Here is a 16,746-nt window from a genome sequence, read left to right on the forward strand (position 1 = left end):
GGCAACACGTTGCAGGTGGTGAAGTTCATTTCCTGCTCCAATTGGTGTGTCGTATCAGTTTATCTTCCAGGTGTACTGCTAGGCAAAAAAAAAAAAAAAAAAAAAAAAACCTCAGGAACAAAACTTATTAGGTACTATCTTGTGACTTTACTTCATTCAGTGAAGTCCCATCCCCATACAGCCATGCATGACTCCCTTATTGTGGTAGCTGCTGTCCCTGGAGTCTCAGGGAATAGAAATTCACTGTAATAATTTTTTTGTTTCCCAGAAGCTCCTGAAGGACAGCCCTTCTTATATCTGGGATATACCAGAGCTATTCCTATTGGGTGGGTTTAGAGAGGCATCATGGCTGTACCACCTTTTGTAGTACCTTCCTGCCGAAGGCTGTGTTGGCTGAAGCCCATTTGTCTAGCTTGTAGTGTATGGCGAATGTGTGCAAGGAGGCCCAGATGGTTGCCCAACAAGCATCCACCAGGGGAAAGTCCCCTTTAAAGGTGTGCTGTTAAACCTGCTGGAGAACCTGCTTTGGAAGAACTGCTACAGACTTTGTGAAGGCCTTTGTTCTGTCTAAGTAGAACCTCGGTGCTCTATGCATGCCTAAAGAGTGCCAAGCCTTCTCCTTATCTGGCTTGGGGTTATGGCAGAAGTAGGGTAATGCTATTTCCTGAGACCTGCAGAAAAGGGAATTCACCTTGGGGATGAATGAAAGATCCACCTTGTCTTGATGAAAGGTACAAAGATATGGGTCAGAAGTGCTCCTATCTCTGGCACCCATTGAGCTAATGTGACAGCCACCAGAAAAAAACTGCCTTCAGATGGAAGTCTTTTGTGGCCATAGGTTCGAGAGGAGCACTCATTAGGGCTGTCCAAAACCTGGGTTCCAGCTGGGGAATCAACACACCACTGGGGGAATTCTTCTGATTTATGCCCTTCAGCGAGGGGTGTGAAGACAAAGGAAAATCCCCTTTTGCAACCCAAGATGCTGCCTAGGGCAGCTGCCTGTCTCTTGAATGTGCTAGTGCTTAGACCTTTATCTAAGCCCTCTTGCAGGAACTCAGATATGCTGAATATGTCTTTGGCCATAGGATGCCTCCCTTTCTCACTGAACCAGCCCAATAATATTCTCCAATACTCTAGAACCTTCCCGGATGCTGCCAGATGCACTCAGTCTCTAGCCAGTTAGTCAGAACATTCCTAGGTCTGGGTGAAGGATTGGACCCTGTTTGAGCAGATCCCTCCTGGCTGGGAGTCGCTATGATGGGAAGTTCAATGATGAGTAGGCGCTCTAGGAACCATGGTCTTCTTGCCCAGTGTGGAATGATTAGTATCACTTTGGCTTGTTTATTTTGTTTTTTAATTGATTAATTACTTTTGTATTGTCCTTGCCAGAAGGCTGAATTGGGGAGAGGGAGAGAGAGAGAGAGAGAGAATCCAGAAAGGTAAAAAATGAGAAAACACATGCTGGCACGCTGAGAGCTTCAGGGCCAAACTGGCTCCTCCCCCAGCAAGGACCTCTTTTGTCACATGACCCTGTGAGAGAGGAGAGTCATCCCAGATTTCAGGAGCCTCTTGGGGAATTTTTCTTTCTAATGCATCTGCCTCCTATTTTTAAAATACTCATAACACTTGGTTGCTGTCCCTTTCCAACCAACAGAAAGCAGACTCAAAGAAAACTGGAGCCAATCTAGATTGTGAAGAATATTATTATCACCTATACCTGAATGCCTCCCTCCGTGATCCTTCTGCATGTGCTAAAGTTTTCAGTGCCACACACCTCTGCATTTATGTGAAGGCTGTGTAAAGAGATGAATAGTACTGAAGTACCCACATCAGAGTACATCCAGCAGGAAAATCTGATTAGAAAAGAGCAATTTCTTCCTCCATCAACAGCTCATTGTGAAGGGCAGGTCTGAAGAGGAATACAGTTGGTGAGGGGAGGCTGAGAGCCATTTGGAAACCTACCACAGCCACATCCAGTTTAAGTGTGAAAGATTCCCTAGTTTTGTCATAACCCAACATGAAGGAATATTGGTAAACAGTCTATCTTAATAAGCATATTTATAGGTCACATGTTTCAGGAGAACAGAACATTAAATAGTTGACAAAAGTATGAAAGAGCCTTGTGCTCTCTAGTATTCTGTATTTTATCAATTATGGATATGATCCATATAATTTTTAGTAATGGTCAGAGTAGTCACAGCTACTCCTAGCCAGTAGAATCTATAGAACTCATCAGAGGTCATTTCAAGACACTGGGTTCTGAGGTCTTTGAGTCAGTTGGCCCTGTTAATAGTCAAAAATATTAGGAATGCTGCATGTTGAACAAAAGGATGGAAAAGATTAGAGGGAGAAGTAATTCCCAGCTAAGCTCTGTTGATCAGACATGGCAGCTTTAAACCCAATTAATTTTTAGTTTAAACCTCACCCTGAGTCTCTAATCCAACAGGAAAGCAGATTATGGAAAGAAAAGTGGAAGTATAATTCTCAGTACAATGAAAAACAGGTATTACATTTAGTCTAGGTCTAGGATATACCAACAATTGTTGACGGATAGAATCTTGTATCAGTTGCTTAATAACTTATCATTACACAATGAGTAAAATAATGTCCTTGATTTCTGAAGGTTAGTAACAAAAGCATGATTTTATTTAGGGACAGATAGGTGTGGCAAATTTGCACAAGCAAAACAAAATAATTTTTGGAATGCCCTATCTTCCTTTCTCTTTTAGTTTAATTTACTGAGTCCCCCAACATTCCAAAATAATAAAATAGGTAGGAAGAAAGATGAATCTGTAAAATCTATTTAGTTAAAACAGGTGTTTAGTCTGAAATATGGTTTTACCAAAATACACTGAGTGCACAATCCAACCAAAGTTAAGCACTGTTAAATACTAAAGTTTTTATGTGACAATTAAACATGTGTTTGACTCTCTTCCGTTTAACACAATAATGAGATTTAAGAAGACTTAGTATGGTCTAGATCAGGGGTGTCAAACTCAAAATCATCAGGGGCCGCATCAGCAGTTTGGTCACCCTCAAAGGGCTGGTTGTATCTATAGGACTATGTGTCCGCTCTTTATTATCATAAATTATTGTCACTGCATTTAATTATTACTGTTTTTTGTAATAATGTAAGTAATAACTAGCTCTGAAAGCAGAAACATAGTCAGAATAATGGCAAGTAGATATTCAAATGTACAATTATTGTACAATTTATTGAAAAATGATTTTTGGTAACAGACAGTATTTTTTTAAAAAAAAACATACAAATATTGCCAAACACTTTTTATTACACATATGGCAAACACAAGGCATTAACTTTTTTTTTAACTTTTCTGACTAGATGGCTGACATCGTTTTCCTGAGGTCAGTCCATCAATGTCTGGCATTATGTCTGACTGTCTTTTTCAAGCTGTGACTTCCCGCGGGCCTTGTGTTTGACACCCGTGCTCTAGTGTGAAGAAGGGAGGTACCACCATTTCTGGCACCTGGGAACGCAACTGCACTTCCAGAACCTCAAGTGTAGAGGGGAGTGACACAGAATACACACTCACACCACCTTAGGCCAGGTCATAATCCCCAGTTCCGCCAGCTTTTTTATAGTCAGCTGGCAGGGTGCTTCAATCTTCACAGGGTCCCTAGCCTTCATTTTAAAGAGCAGCCTCCAGGATGCACCACCAAGATAGATCCCACCTGAAAGTACTAAAAGCATGCACTTCTGTTGGGATAAAGATATGGGTGTCACACGCCTGTCAAAATACTATTGCAGCAGCTACTGTAGGGTCATGGGGAGTAAGCGCTGCTATTCCTCTGTTGATGGCAGTGAGTTTCCTGCCTGTGGTGAGGATTTCAGCATTCAGTCAAGGGTTCCTAGTCCATGCATGCTCCCTCTGGACTACGTTCCCATGGGAGGTCCACCGATCCACCAACCTAAGGCAGGAGACTGAGAAGAGATATGATAGCCATCTTCAAATGTCTAAGGGGCATTTCGCATGGGAAAAGGAGCAAGCTTGTATTCTTCCATTAGGGAAGGTAGGACTCGAACCAGTGGATTCACGTTACAATAAAGATTTTGACTAAACATGGGAAAGAACTTTCTGCTGGTAAGGGCTGTTCAACAGGGGAATGGTCTCCCTCGGGAGGTTTTTCCCTTCTTGGAGGTTTTTAAGCAGAGGTGGGATGTCTGTCTGCCATGGATGCTATGGCTGAGATTCCTGCACTGCAGGGGTTGTACAGTACTGGATAGCCCTGGGGATCCCTTCCAACTCTGCGATTCTATTAGGATCCCTTTTATAAAAGAGAGAACTTTAATGGCACGGCCATTATTTATTTTGGCTTCTCCCAACGGGTGGGGGCCCGCTTTGGACCCGCTCCCCGACTGCCAAGAGAGAGCGGGAGCGTGCGGTGCTGGGCTGGGCGGCCAGGCGTCTCCTTCCCTGCGCTGCTTCGGCTGCGTCTGCAGCCGCCGCGGGACCAGGCGGGAGGCCAGTCATGCCCAGACGCTGCCAGCCGCTCGGAAGGAGCCGTCGCTCCGCCGGGCAGCGCCTGCCTGCCCGCCCCTCGCTCCCTGCGCCGAGGATGGCGGGGGCGCCGGGCGCAAGGCGGCGCCGGGGCTGCTGGGCAAGCGGCAGATGCTGATGCACTTTGGGGAATTCCTATCACAGGGAGCAAGGCAGAAGCGGAGGATGACGGGGCACGTTCCCCGGGGGAGCGGGGCCGCGGCTGCCTGGCCAGTTTCGTCCCACGATCCTGGAAATGCTACACGGGCCACATGACGAGGTCTGGCGGGCCGGATTCGGCCCGCGGACCTTGTGTTTGACACCCGTGGTCTAGATTGTGTTACTGTAAGCATTATGCATGCAGTTTATGGACGCAGAGGAAAGGGACAAGACAGAGTTAATTTCGGTGGGTGGGTAGGTCAGCTTGTCCTTCACCTGCAGCTGGTCAAGTGTGGTCAGCAAACTCATGAGAGTGAATCAGAGGCAGATGACTTAACAGATAAATGCCCTTGTGTTTGTAGCAAGCTAGCCTTTGATTGAAACCTTATCTGTGCTGGCTCTCTGCAAGAAGAGAGTGTTCTGGGGCCACAATCCGCTGGCATGTCGAATGGGCACACTGCACTCGCTTTCAACAGATTACAGTATGCCCACAAAAATAAAGTATCAGTCAGAGTTAGCCACTTTCTGCCAAACCATAAAATGTTCCTAACTTGTTTATCCCTGTTCTTCATTGCAAAGTCTGTTTTAGTTCAAGCATTCCGAATTCTCTGCATTCCGTCTTTCTGATACATCAAGTTATTACTATCAGAATGGGATCCCAATCCACACCCAAACTTGTTTTAGAAAGAAAAGGTTATGGGCATGGGCCTTGTAATAGACTCTAATCCCACAGAATCATATTAAAAACAAAATCCTATATTCTATTTCATTAATACTGCTAAAGTTACATTGCTTTGAAAAGTGTTGGGATATTTCTTGAATGATAAATACAAGTATATGCAAGTATTACAACAGATAAGAGGGTGTTTTGTTCTACAATAGTGTACAGCAGAGATAGAACCCTAAATATGCAGCCTATGTGTTAAAATTCAGGTCATTTGCCAGATAATCCATGTTCACCTCATAGAGTGTCTGCAATTGCAGCAAATCTGTGTTAGATTCTCCCTTTTCACCTTTATGTTATATTCTATAGAACTAGCTTCTTTCAGGATTCCTTCGAGCTCCTCAACATAGGAGGCATACATCGCTGATCTCTCAGTTTACATATAAACACAAAAAACCCCTATACAGTGGTACCTCGGGTTACATACGCTTCAGGTTACATACACTTCAGGTTACAGACTCCACTAACCCAGAAATCGTACCTCAGGTGAAGAATTTTGCTTCAGGATGAGAATAGAAATTGCATGGAGGGGCGCGGCGGCAGCGGGAGGCCCCATTAGCTAAAGTGGTGCTTCAGGTTAAGAACGGACCTCCAGAACAGATTAAGTACTTAACCTGAGGTACCACTGTACTTAAAATAAAGTTCTATTCATGCTGACACATTAAATGATTTATAAAACTACAAGTGAGGAACTCAAACTATATCCTTGTTCTTCCTGTATGTGGGAATTATTCTGTCCGTAGTGTTTCTTCCTCTCCTTGTAAAATGTTATGTCTATCTTATCCTGATGGGAGACATGAATGGTGTTGTGTCGACAAATATGGATAAATTGGAAAGACAGACAATTACAAAAGATGGAAGACTACCAAAGACTTTTTTTGAAATGACAGACAATATGGACTTAATTGATATCTGGAGAACTAAAAACCCCCTAGGTAGAGAGGGAACTTTTTTCTCTGAAGCCAACAAGACATGGACACGGATTGACCAAATCTAGATCACAAGAGGGATGGCACCCAAGATTCGAAAGGTGGAAATCTGCCCAAAAACTTGCTCTGACCATAACCCGGTGAAATTGGAAATAAAGCTAACATCGATTGGTTCCTTCAGATGGAGAATGAATGACACCTTGTTTAGAGATTCAGAAATTATTAAAAAGGCCCAAAAAAACTATAAAAGACTATTTTGAAATAAATTTGAAGACTACGGTGGAAAAAAGAGGAATCTGGGACGCAAGTAAAGCCGTAATGAGAGGTTTTTTGATTCAGCAAAATGCTATAAAGAGGAGACTTCAAGAGGACAGGAAAGGGAAGATTTTAGAGAAAATTAAAGAAGGAGAGAAGAGATTAAGGTCAAAACCTAAGTCACAGGAGGTTTTGTGAGAAATTAAATCATACCAAACAGAATATTTGAAATTGGTTAATCAGGACATAGAATGGAAGATTAAACAGATGAGACAGAAAACTTTTGAATCGGCTAACAAGTGTGGAAAGCTGCTAGCCTGGCAGTTGAAGAAAAGACAAAAACTAAATACTGTGACTAATCTTGAAGTAAATGGAAGGAACATACAAAACCCAAAGGAAATTAAAGACTGTTTCCAGAGATACTTTAAACATTTGTACGCACAAGGGCCACAGAATGAGATTAAGATTGAGGAATTTTTAGAATCGAATGGATTACAAAAAATATCTCAAGAGAACAAGCTAATATTGAATGAAAAAATTTCTGAAAAAGGAAGTTGAAGGTGCCATAAAGAATCTGCAACTAGGCAAGTCTCCAGGCCCGGATGGATTATCCTCCAAATACTACAAAGTCTTGAAGGACTTCTTAATTCAACTGTTAATGGAGGTTTGTAACGAAATTATGGAGGGGAAAAGAGCGCCGGAATCGTGGAAAGAGGCCTACATCACACTTATACCGAAAAATGAGTCTGAAAAGGCACAACTTAAGAACTACCGCCCCATATCCCTACTTAATGTGGATTACAAAATTTTTGCTGATATTTTGGCTAAAAGATTAAAAAAAGTTTTGGCTGAAATGATACATAAAGACCAAGCGGGCTTTCTCCCAGGCAGATATATGTCAAATAACACGAGGAATTTGATTGACATTTTGGAAAAGCTGCAAGTTAATATAAATACAAAAGCTGTCTTGATATTTATTGATGAGGAGAAAGCCTTTGATAACATCTCTTGGAGTTTCATGAAGAAAAATCTGCAAGGGATGGAGGTGGGAGAGAGGTTTGGAAACGGTATAGGTGCGATTTATTCAGAACAAAAGGCAAAACTAATAGTGAATAACGCAGTTACAGAAGAGGTTAAGATAGAGAAAGGGACACGACAAGGCTGCCCAATTTCCCCTCTGCTCTTTATTTCGGTCCTGGAGGTCTTGCTGAACATGATTAGAAGGGACCAACAGATCCAGGGTATACAGGTCGGAGTTAAACAATATAAACTTAAAGCATATGCAGATGACCTAGTATTGACATTACAGGAGCCAATTCCCAGTACTAAAAAAGCTTTGGAAATAATACAAGAATTTGGTCAGGTGGCAGGTTTTAAACTGAATAAATCGAAAACGATGGTCTTGGAGAAGAATTTAACATTGATTGAGAAGGACAGGTTTCAGGGAGAAATACCTAGGGGTGAACATGACCTCAAAAAATGCTAATCTATTTAATCTATTTAAAGACAATTATGAGAAGTCTTGGTCAGAAGTGAAGAAGGACCTAGAAATTTGGACAAATTTAAAGCTTTCCTTATTGGGTAGAATTGCTGTTATAAAAATGAATGTACTGCCAAGAATGTTATTTCTGTTTCAGACGCTACAAATTATTGACAAGATGGACTGTTTCAAGAAGTGGCAAAAAGAAATCTCTAGATTTGTCTGGCAGGGCAAAAAGCCCAGAATAAAATATAAAATCCTTACTGATACTAAGAATAGAGGGGGGTTTGCCCTGCCGGACTTTAAGTTATATTATGAAGCAGCAGCTTTTTGCTGGCTGAAAGAATGGTTACTTCTTGAAAACACTGACATTTTGGATCTAGAGGGTTTTGATAATGCTTTTGGGTGGCATGCATATTTGTGGTACGATAAGGTCAAAGCTCATAAAGGTTTTAAAAACCATATTGTTAGGAAAGCACTATTTAATGTCTGGACCAGGTACAAAGATTGGCTGGAAAGTAAGACTCCCAGGTGGTTGTCCCCAATGGAGGCCAAAGCTATGAAAAAGCTTAATATGGAATCTAAATGGCCGAGATATTCGGAAATTTTGGAACAAGAAGGAGATAGACTGAAACTGCAGAGTTATGAGAAACTTAAGAATAAGGTGCGGGATTGGTTACATTATTTTCAGGTAAGAGAGGCCTATAATTTGGACAGGAAAAATGGCTTCCAGGTGGAAAAATCAAAGTTGGAAACAGAACTGTTAGAACCCAATGGTAAGACATTGTCGAAAATGTATGATTTGTTGCTGAAATGGAATACTGAGGATGAAACGGTTAAGTCGGCTATGATAAAATGGGCACAAGACATTGGTCATAACATTATGTTTGCTGACTGGGAACGGTTGTGGACCACCGGTATGAAATTTACGGCATGTAATGCCTTAAGAGAAAATATTATGAAAATGATGTATAGGTGGTAAATGACACCAGTCAAGCTTGCAAAGATTTATCATTTGCCTGATAATAAGTGTTGGAAATGTAAAGAGACTGAAGGTACATTCTTTCACCTTTGGTTGACTTGCCCAAGGATTAAGGCGTTCTGGGAAATGATCTATAATGAACTGAAAAAGGTATTTAAGTATACTTTCCTGAAGAAACCAGAGGCCTTCCTCCTGGGCATTGTCGGCCAATTGGTGCCAAAGAAGGACAGGACCTTTTTTATGTATGCTACAGCAGCAACAAGAATACTTATCGCAAAGCATTGGAAGACGCAAGACTTACCCACCCTGGAAGAATGGCAGATGCAAGTAATAGACTATATGGAACTGGCTGAGATGACCGGCAGAATCCGAGATCAAGGAGAGGAGCAGGTGGAAGAGGATTGGAAGAAGTTTAAAGCCTATCTACAAAAACACTGTAAAATTTATGAATGCTAAGGGCTCTGAAATTGAAATGAAGGGTTTTTTTAGCGATTAAGATAAATAGATTACAAAGGGAAGGACAATGGTTGAAATACGAATAATTAATGATCTTGCTGAACTAATTTCTAAAATAGAATACAAGAAGGGAAGGTGGGGGGAAGTAAAGAGAAGAAGGTACTGAAAGTTACTAATATGAAAGAGAGTTCTCTTTAACGTCAATTCTGTATTTTTCTTTTTTCGATGTTTGTTGTATGAAATTTTCTTTTTTCTGTTTTTCTGTTTGGATTTTTGATGTCTGTTGTTCGTTTTTCTTGATCATTGTTGATTTTTTTTGTTGGTTGTTAATTTTTGGAAAATTTCAATAAAATATTATTATAAAAAAAAAAGTAAAATGTTATGTCTATCTTTTCCCGGTTGTTGCTGTTATCCATCATGCCTTGGATGGAGCTGACATCCCATTGTTTTTCCAGAAATTTCTACCTCACTCTGTCCCGTGCTTCATTGTTTTGCAACTTTAACAACAGCTGCAAAACTCACTCTGTCCCAATAAATAAACTGTTGTTATAATTTTTCCTCTCAGCCTGGGAAGAAGAGCAGTCAATTCCTTGGCAGTTCACACTCCTTTCATCCTTCCTTCCAAATGAAGATATATGAGCAATTATACTTCCAATTAAATTAAATTCCAAGTCCTCTTAGTGTTAGTCAAAACAAAAAAAAATTCCTTCCAGTAGCACCTTAAAGACCAACTAAGTTAGTTCTTGGTATGAGCTTTCGTGTGCATGCAGAAGTTGCCAGATCCTTCTATATAGTGAGAAGGTGGGGAGGGGTATTACTCAGAAGGGTGGTGGGAATGGGTGATTGGCAGATAGCTGTGATTCCCACCACCCTTCTGAGTAATACCCCTCCCCACCTTCTCACTATATAGAGGGATCTGGCAACTTCTGTTTCAGTGTATCTGAAGAAGTGTGCATGCACACGAAAGCTCATACCAAGAACTTAGTTGGTCTTTAAGGTGCTACTGGAAGGAATTTTTTTTGTTTTGACTATGGCAGACCAACACGGCTACCTATCTGTAATTAGTGTTATTCAGTTCACTTTGTAAATAAGAAAAGATAGGGAAGAGTCAGCTTTAAGTTTCCATCGTAAACCTTTTGCAAAATAAAGCTTCCCCCCCCTTTTTCATGTTTTTACACACACAGTTCCGTTTGATGTTATATTCCATATTTATAATCCAATTTCTTCCATCCTCGCCTGTACAAATATAATTTGAACTAACGTTCAGAGGAGGGTTGCCAAATCATAAATGTAAAGAAGAAAACTTTACAGTAAATAAGGAAACTGTAGGCTCCCCCCACCCCGTCTTTTGCAGTGAATGAAGTCCTTCTTTCAAGTTCAAACCTTAAACTCCTTGCAGTTGGTTTGTTCCGCAGTTGGTGATCTCATCTCTTCTAGCACACACCTGTACTTTAGTTAAAATTAAACTCTAATTAGCAGGAGAACCTCTGCTTTTTAATGGCAACATTGGAGGGTTTTTGGCAGAAGTGCTTTTGCACTCAGCGCCTCCCTGCCTCCCGCCTTCCATGCCAGAGCGAGAGCCAGAATAATTACCCTCCAATCATCCTTGCTTTTCCTCCACCAACGACATCCCCAGGGGATGCCTCCATTAAGGCAGAGTGGAACCAGAAGCCAAGCATTGTCCATATTTTCATGTGTAACCAACAACAGTAATTGTTGTGGCAAATTTGCAAAATGCTGGCTATACTCTAGCACTGGCAAGTTTGTTTTTAAAAGTTTTGTTTCTCACACACCCTAGCCAATCGTAAGCAAACACATCATTTACATTATGTTGATCTCATCACAAACTGCTGGAAGAGTTTACGGCCATAAAACAGTATAGGAATATTGCGAAAGAAATAATAAGATAAGCTATAAATCTTATTAAGCTCAGTAAGGCTCTCTCCCTATTAAATGCGCTTAGCATTGCAGGCATACAGAACAATTGTCTACGTATCACATCAGTACTATGCCACACTAAGTGCAATGGGACTTACTCCCAGGTAAATGAGTATGAGGAACAGAGCTGCGATCGAAGGCCCACCAGACGCCTTAACGACTTAGCCTGCCGTAAAGCCATAGATTTACAATGGAATATCTTCAGAGACTTTGACGAACTACTTACCTCTTATCCCAGTATTAACATTCTGTGGTCATCATTGTTGGAAAGGCGCACTTGGAGAGATTGCCGCTCCCCTATCGCAGTGAACGATATTATCCTAGGGATTAGGGATTGGTTACAGGTTTGAGTGTGTTGGTGGCGAGCTTGGGCTCGAGTGGCGGTTAGGCATTGGTAGGGCTACTGTTTTATTGTTATGCAAATGAAGAGGGGGGAAGGTAGCGCCATCACCTTCCCCCAAATCAAAGGGTGGTCCGGTAAAGGATTCCGGGGGGCGTGGCCTTGTCCTAAGTCTATGGAGGTGTGGGCCCACGGCGTGACCCCGGGGGGAGGTCCTAGTTGACGTGCCTCAGCAGGACTCCCTCTACTGGTGGTTAACCCTCACCGGCCTTCAAGCAGGCAGGCTGAAGCTGGTTAGTTGTTAGGACCAATGCCTAAGCCAATACCGCTCAATTCCTGTAATCAATAAAGTTGTGGCCTAATTTGACCCATTAACTCGAATTCTTGTGTCTCGTGTCTTTATTTCTGAGGGGGGAGGCGGGAACTCGCCACGCAAGTTTTGTTTCTCACACACCCCAGCCAATCGTAAGCAAACGCATCAATTACATTATGTTGATCTCATCACAAACTGCTGGAAGAGTTTACGGCCATAAAACAGTATAGGAATATTGCGAAAGAAATAATAAGATAAGCTATACATCTTATTAAGCTCAGTAAGGCTCTCTCCCTATTAAATGTGCTTAGCATTGCAGGCATACAGAACAATTGTCTACGTATCACTTCAGTACTATGCCACACTAAGTGCAATGGGACTTACTCCCAGGTAAATGAGTATCACATTTAGAGCAGGACACTGAGGGATTGTTGTTGCTGTTTGCCAGCTTTACCAGCACCATGACCACACACAGTGAACCCCGACAAAGGGGTGAGGAAGGAATACAAGGACTAGATGCCTTTTATTTTAAAGGAAACCATTTCTTTTCAATAAGCTGTTCCTCGTTGCTCAGCGCTTAACAGATTTAGAACAGAGCAGTAGCAGCAGCAACAGAAATTGAGCTCCAACTCCCCACACAATAAAGGACCCTGTTTTAAAGCACCACCACCAAATGTTGCTTAGAGCTCCAAACACCAGGGACAAATTAATCCCTCACCCACATGGAAAGAGGTCTGGGTGTGGGGGATTAGTAAATCTAAACATCCAGCATGAGTCTTGATAGCACAAGGATGGAAGAATGAGGAAACCCCGACAAAAGAACAGTGGCAAGAGAAATTGATGAACTATGCAGAACTGGCCAAATTGACATACAAATTGTGAGACAAGGACAACTGTGACTTCAAGGAGGAATGGGAACTTTACACAAATTATTTAAAAACACAACAAAATGAACTGGACTCCTTGGCAGGTTTTGAATAAACATACACAAATTTATTGTTGATAACATGATGGACAGATATGCAAGGATATATACAATTTTATAATATGCAGAGAAAATATGTGCAGCGAAATCAGGGAGAGAAGCTGAGGGAAGTCCGGGGTGGGGGGAATTATGTAGGTGATGATATGGCTTGAAAATTTGTTATGTGGAAATTGAGCAATAAAAAAAATATTTTTTTTAAAGTAAATCTAAACATCCCCTTTAACTTTCAGTATCTCCATATGTATGTGTGTGTGTTTTGGTTCCACAGTTCCCACACCCCATATATGAATGCGCCGCCTTTCCCCCCTCACAGCACCTCCCTCAGGGTGCTGGTGATGATGGAAGAAATGGAAGGAGCCATTGCTGCTCCCTTGCTTCCCGCCCTAAGACACGGGGAATGGGCTGGGCGAGGTGGGGGTCCTGCTTTGGCCGTTTTGGCGGGAAGACGACGTCTTTCCCCCTCAGTCTGGTGGAAGGCAAAATCAGAGCAGAATAACGGGGCAAACTGCCTTTAAAGGGGTCTTATTTGGATGCCGCTTTTGGGTGCCGCTTTTGAATTATATTTTTAAATTATATTATATTATTATTATTATTATTATTATTATTACAGTGGTACCTCGGGTTAAGAACTTAATTCGTTCTAGAGGTCTGTTCTTAACCTGAAACTGTTCTTAACCTGAAGCACCACTTTAGCTAATGGGGCCTCCCACTGCCACTACGCCGCCGCCGCATGATTTCTGTTCTCATCCTGAAGCAAAGTTCTTAACCCGAGGTAATATTTTTGGGTTAGCGGAGTCTGTAACCTGAAGCGTATGTAACCTGAAGCGTATGTAACCCAAGGTACTACTGTATTCATCTTTGTTGCATTTTTAAAATTGACAGAAGAAAAGAATAAGTTGATCCTAAACCACATATACTAAAAAGAAAAAAATACATAAAATTTTAAAGATTTAAAAAAGAAAAAGGAAAGAAATCAAAAAGAAATTATCAAATACACAACATTACTTGAGTACAAACCATAATTTGAATATTCTATACACAAAATTCCTAGAAAGACGTTACCTTCATATTTCTTCTTTTCCTTTTCTTACAGTCACTCTCTTTCTAAACTGGTTTGAGTCCCTTTTGAATTATATACAGTGGTACCTCGGGTTAAGTACTTAATTCGTTCCAGAGATCTGTTCTTAACCTGAAACTGTTCTTAACCTGAAGCACCACTTCATTCAGCTAATGGGGCCTCCTGCTGCTGCTGCGCCACCGAAGCACGATTTCTGTTCTCATCCTGAAGCAAAGTTCTTAACCTGAAGCACTATTTCTGGGTTAGTGGAGTCTGTAACCTGAAGCGTATGTAACCTGAAGCATATGTAACCCGAGGTACCACTGTACCTGTTTATGAAGTATGGAAAAAATTGAGAGCCAGCCCAGGTCTCCCTTTATCCTACACATTTAATTGCCTTGTACACACAAAACGTTGTCTTGTCTGCTATCTTAGTCATACACAAAGTCATGGACAAAGCTAATTTAATTCCAGGCTGCATTGTCATCAGCACTGTAACAAAAAATGGCGATTCAGTATGTTTCTATATGCTTATTGGGTGGGGAAACCTTACCTGCGTTGCTAACTATTGCAAGTAAGGGATTTACTGTATTTGTCAATTATTGCAGAATAACCCATGTGGAGATGGAGGGTGTGCTTTTGTGGCATGTTACCAAACATTCAGCTGATTAAACAAATAAAAAAAATAATTCCAGAAACAAATGAGTCAGAAGAGGAGGAAATGGCAGAAGGCAGAAGAATAAGCTAACGTTACAGCAATATTTCTTAGTTTAAAATGTTGCCTAATTTTTCTTCTGCCAGCATGTATGACATCATTCTATCGTTACACAATTAAAATATATTTGTTAAACAGAGAATTGTTGTGCACAAGACACATTTTAGCAGAATTGTTGCTGACAAAACCATTACTGTATAGCCGTCCAGCTCTTAGAGTTTGAAATAAACCCTAGTCACTGGTCCAAAAATATTCTTCCAATTGTATCCAGCTCTCGTTTTTCTCCTTCCTATCAATATGCCAGGAAAACTATTCCAAAAGCTTAGACTTCTAATGGCTGAAAACATTGTCTCATTAGCAACCCAAATATACAGTCTTTGCAAGTGAAAACTAATTATTCGTTTTAAACATTTGTACGCTTATGCTGTAATTGTGATGTTTAGCCTATTTCTTAGCTGCTGCTTTGCTAATAGTGCTTTATAGATTGTAATTGTTTTATTGGCATTTTGTTAATTATATGATTTATGCTGTACTTGTGGCGTTTTGTTTAGTTATTGTTATTTATTGCTTGTAAGGCACTTTGGGATTCATGTGAATGGAAAGCAGCACAGACGGACTCTTTGGTGAGAGAACCCCAGCAGAGATTTAAAATCACAGAATATGCAGCAAAGTAAAGTGTGGAAATATAGGCTATTAAAAGGTAAAGGGACCCCTGACCATTAGGTCCAGTAGTGACCGACTCTGGCGTTGCGGCGCTCATCTCGCTTTACTGGCCGAGGGAGCTGGCGTACAGCTTCCGGGTCATGTGGTCATCATGACTAAGCCGCTTCTGGCGAACCAGAGCATCGCACGGAAACGCCGTTTACCTTCCCGCCGGAGCGGTACCTATTTATCTACTTGCACTTTGACGTGCTTTCGAACTGCTAGGTTGACAGGAGCTGGGACTGAGCAACAGGAGCTCACCCCGCCGCGGGGATTCAAACCGCCAACCTTCTGATCGGCAAGTCCTAGGCTCTGTGGTTTAACCCACAGCGCCACCCGCATCCCACGTCTAATAGGCTATTAGATCTTTCAAATATGCCCTCATGAGTTCCAAAACTTCCCCCTTCCCCTAGCATGGAGAAAGACCAAATATTTGGTTACAAATGGTTTACTTACAAACTCTGTCGGTCAGATTCATGTGCTTTTCCATACAGCATTCAGAAGAAGTTACACAGGCAGTAAAACTTGGCTTAGTTACAGTGGTGAGAGTTCCAAAATTACTGGTAAATGAACTCAAGAGTGGCTTCTGAGAGCCATGCAGCTAAACTGGAGCAACCAACTTAGCCTCTTTACATGCTGTGCTCAGCTTGGTTGGGGGTTGAACAATAGGTTTGATTACTCATTTCTTCCCAAGGTAAGGGAAGTGGACATAGCTAAGCCTTAATTAGACTTAAGCATGTTGGTTATATGAGGCTGGTTATCTCACAGTTAGGGCCTCTTATCTGTTTTTCTCTCCCACTCTTAATATTGTCTCCCAGGCCCTTTGCAGAAAATGACAGTTACAGGGGTGGGGTTCTCCTTCACTATCTCATAAATCTAAAGAGTGTCCCACAGCTGCTGTCCCTTCACATCCAAGTAGCAGAAAGGGTTGGGTGGGCAATATAGCTAATGAAGGACTTGCTTTTTTCTTCCTCCCTCCCAATAACCCTTCCTTTTGTGTCATGTCTTTTAAATTGTAAGCCTGCAAGCAGGGACTAGTTTATCAGTGATATATGCAAGCCTTTTTCGCCTGAAGAGCAGGACAAAAATAAATCCTAGATAAATAAATAAATGCAACAATCCTAAATCCAGTTCAGTTTTCTAGGGGCTGATTTGCTTTCAAAATGGAGAAGATATATAAAATGGTAGGCATATGAGGGATAAAAAAACATC

General features: G+C 41.5%; 1 protein-coding gene across 1 annotated transcript in view; it reads right to left on the reverse strand.

Annotated features, from left to right (window-relative positions):
- Positions 1 to 16,746, reverse strand: part of BCO2 (beta-carotene oxygenase 2) — a 73,653-nt gene that overhangs the window by 26,827 nt on the left and 30,080 nt on the right. The gene's annotated exons all lie outside the window — the stretch shown is intronic.

This window comes from Podarcis muralis, chromosome 15 (assembly GCF_964188315.1).
Source record: "Podarcis muralis chromosome 15, rPodMur119.hap1.1, whole genome shotgun sequence".
NCBI classification, from domain to species: domain Eukaryota; kingdom Metazoa; phylum Chordata; class Lepidosauria; order Squamata; family Lacertidae; genus Podarcis; species Podarcis muralis.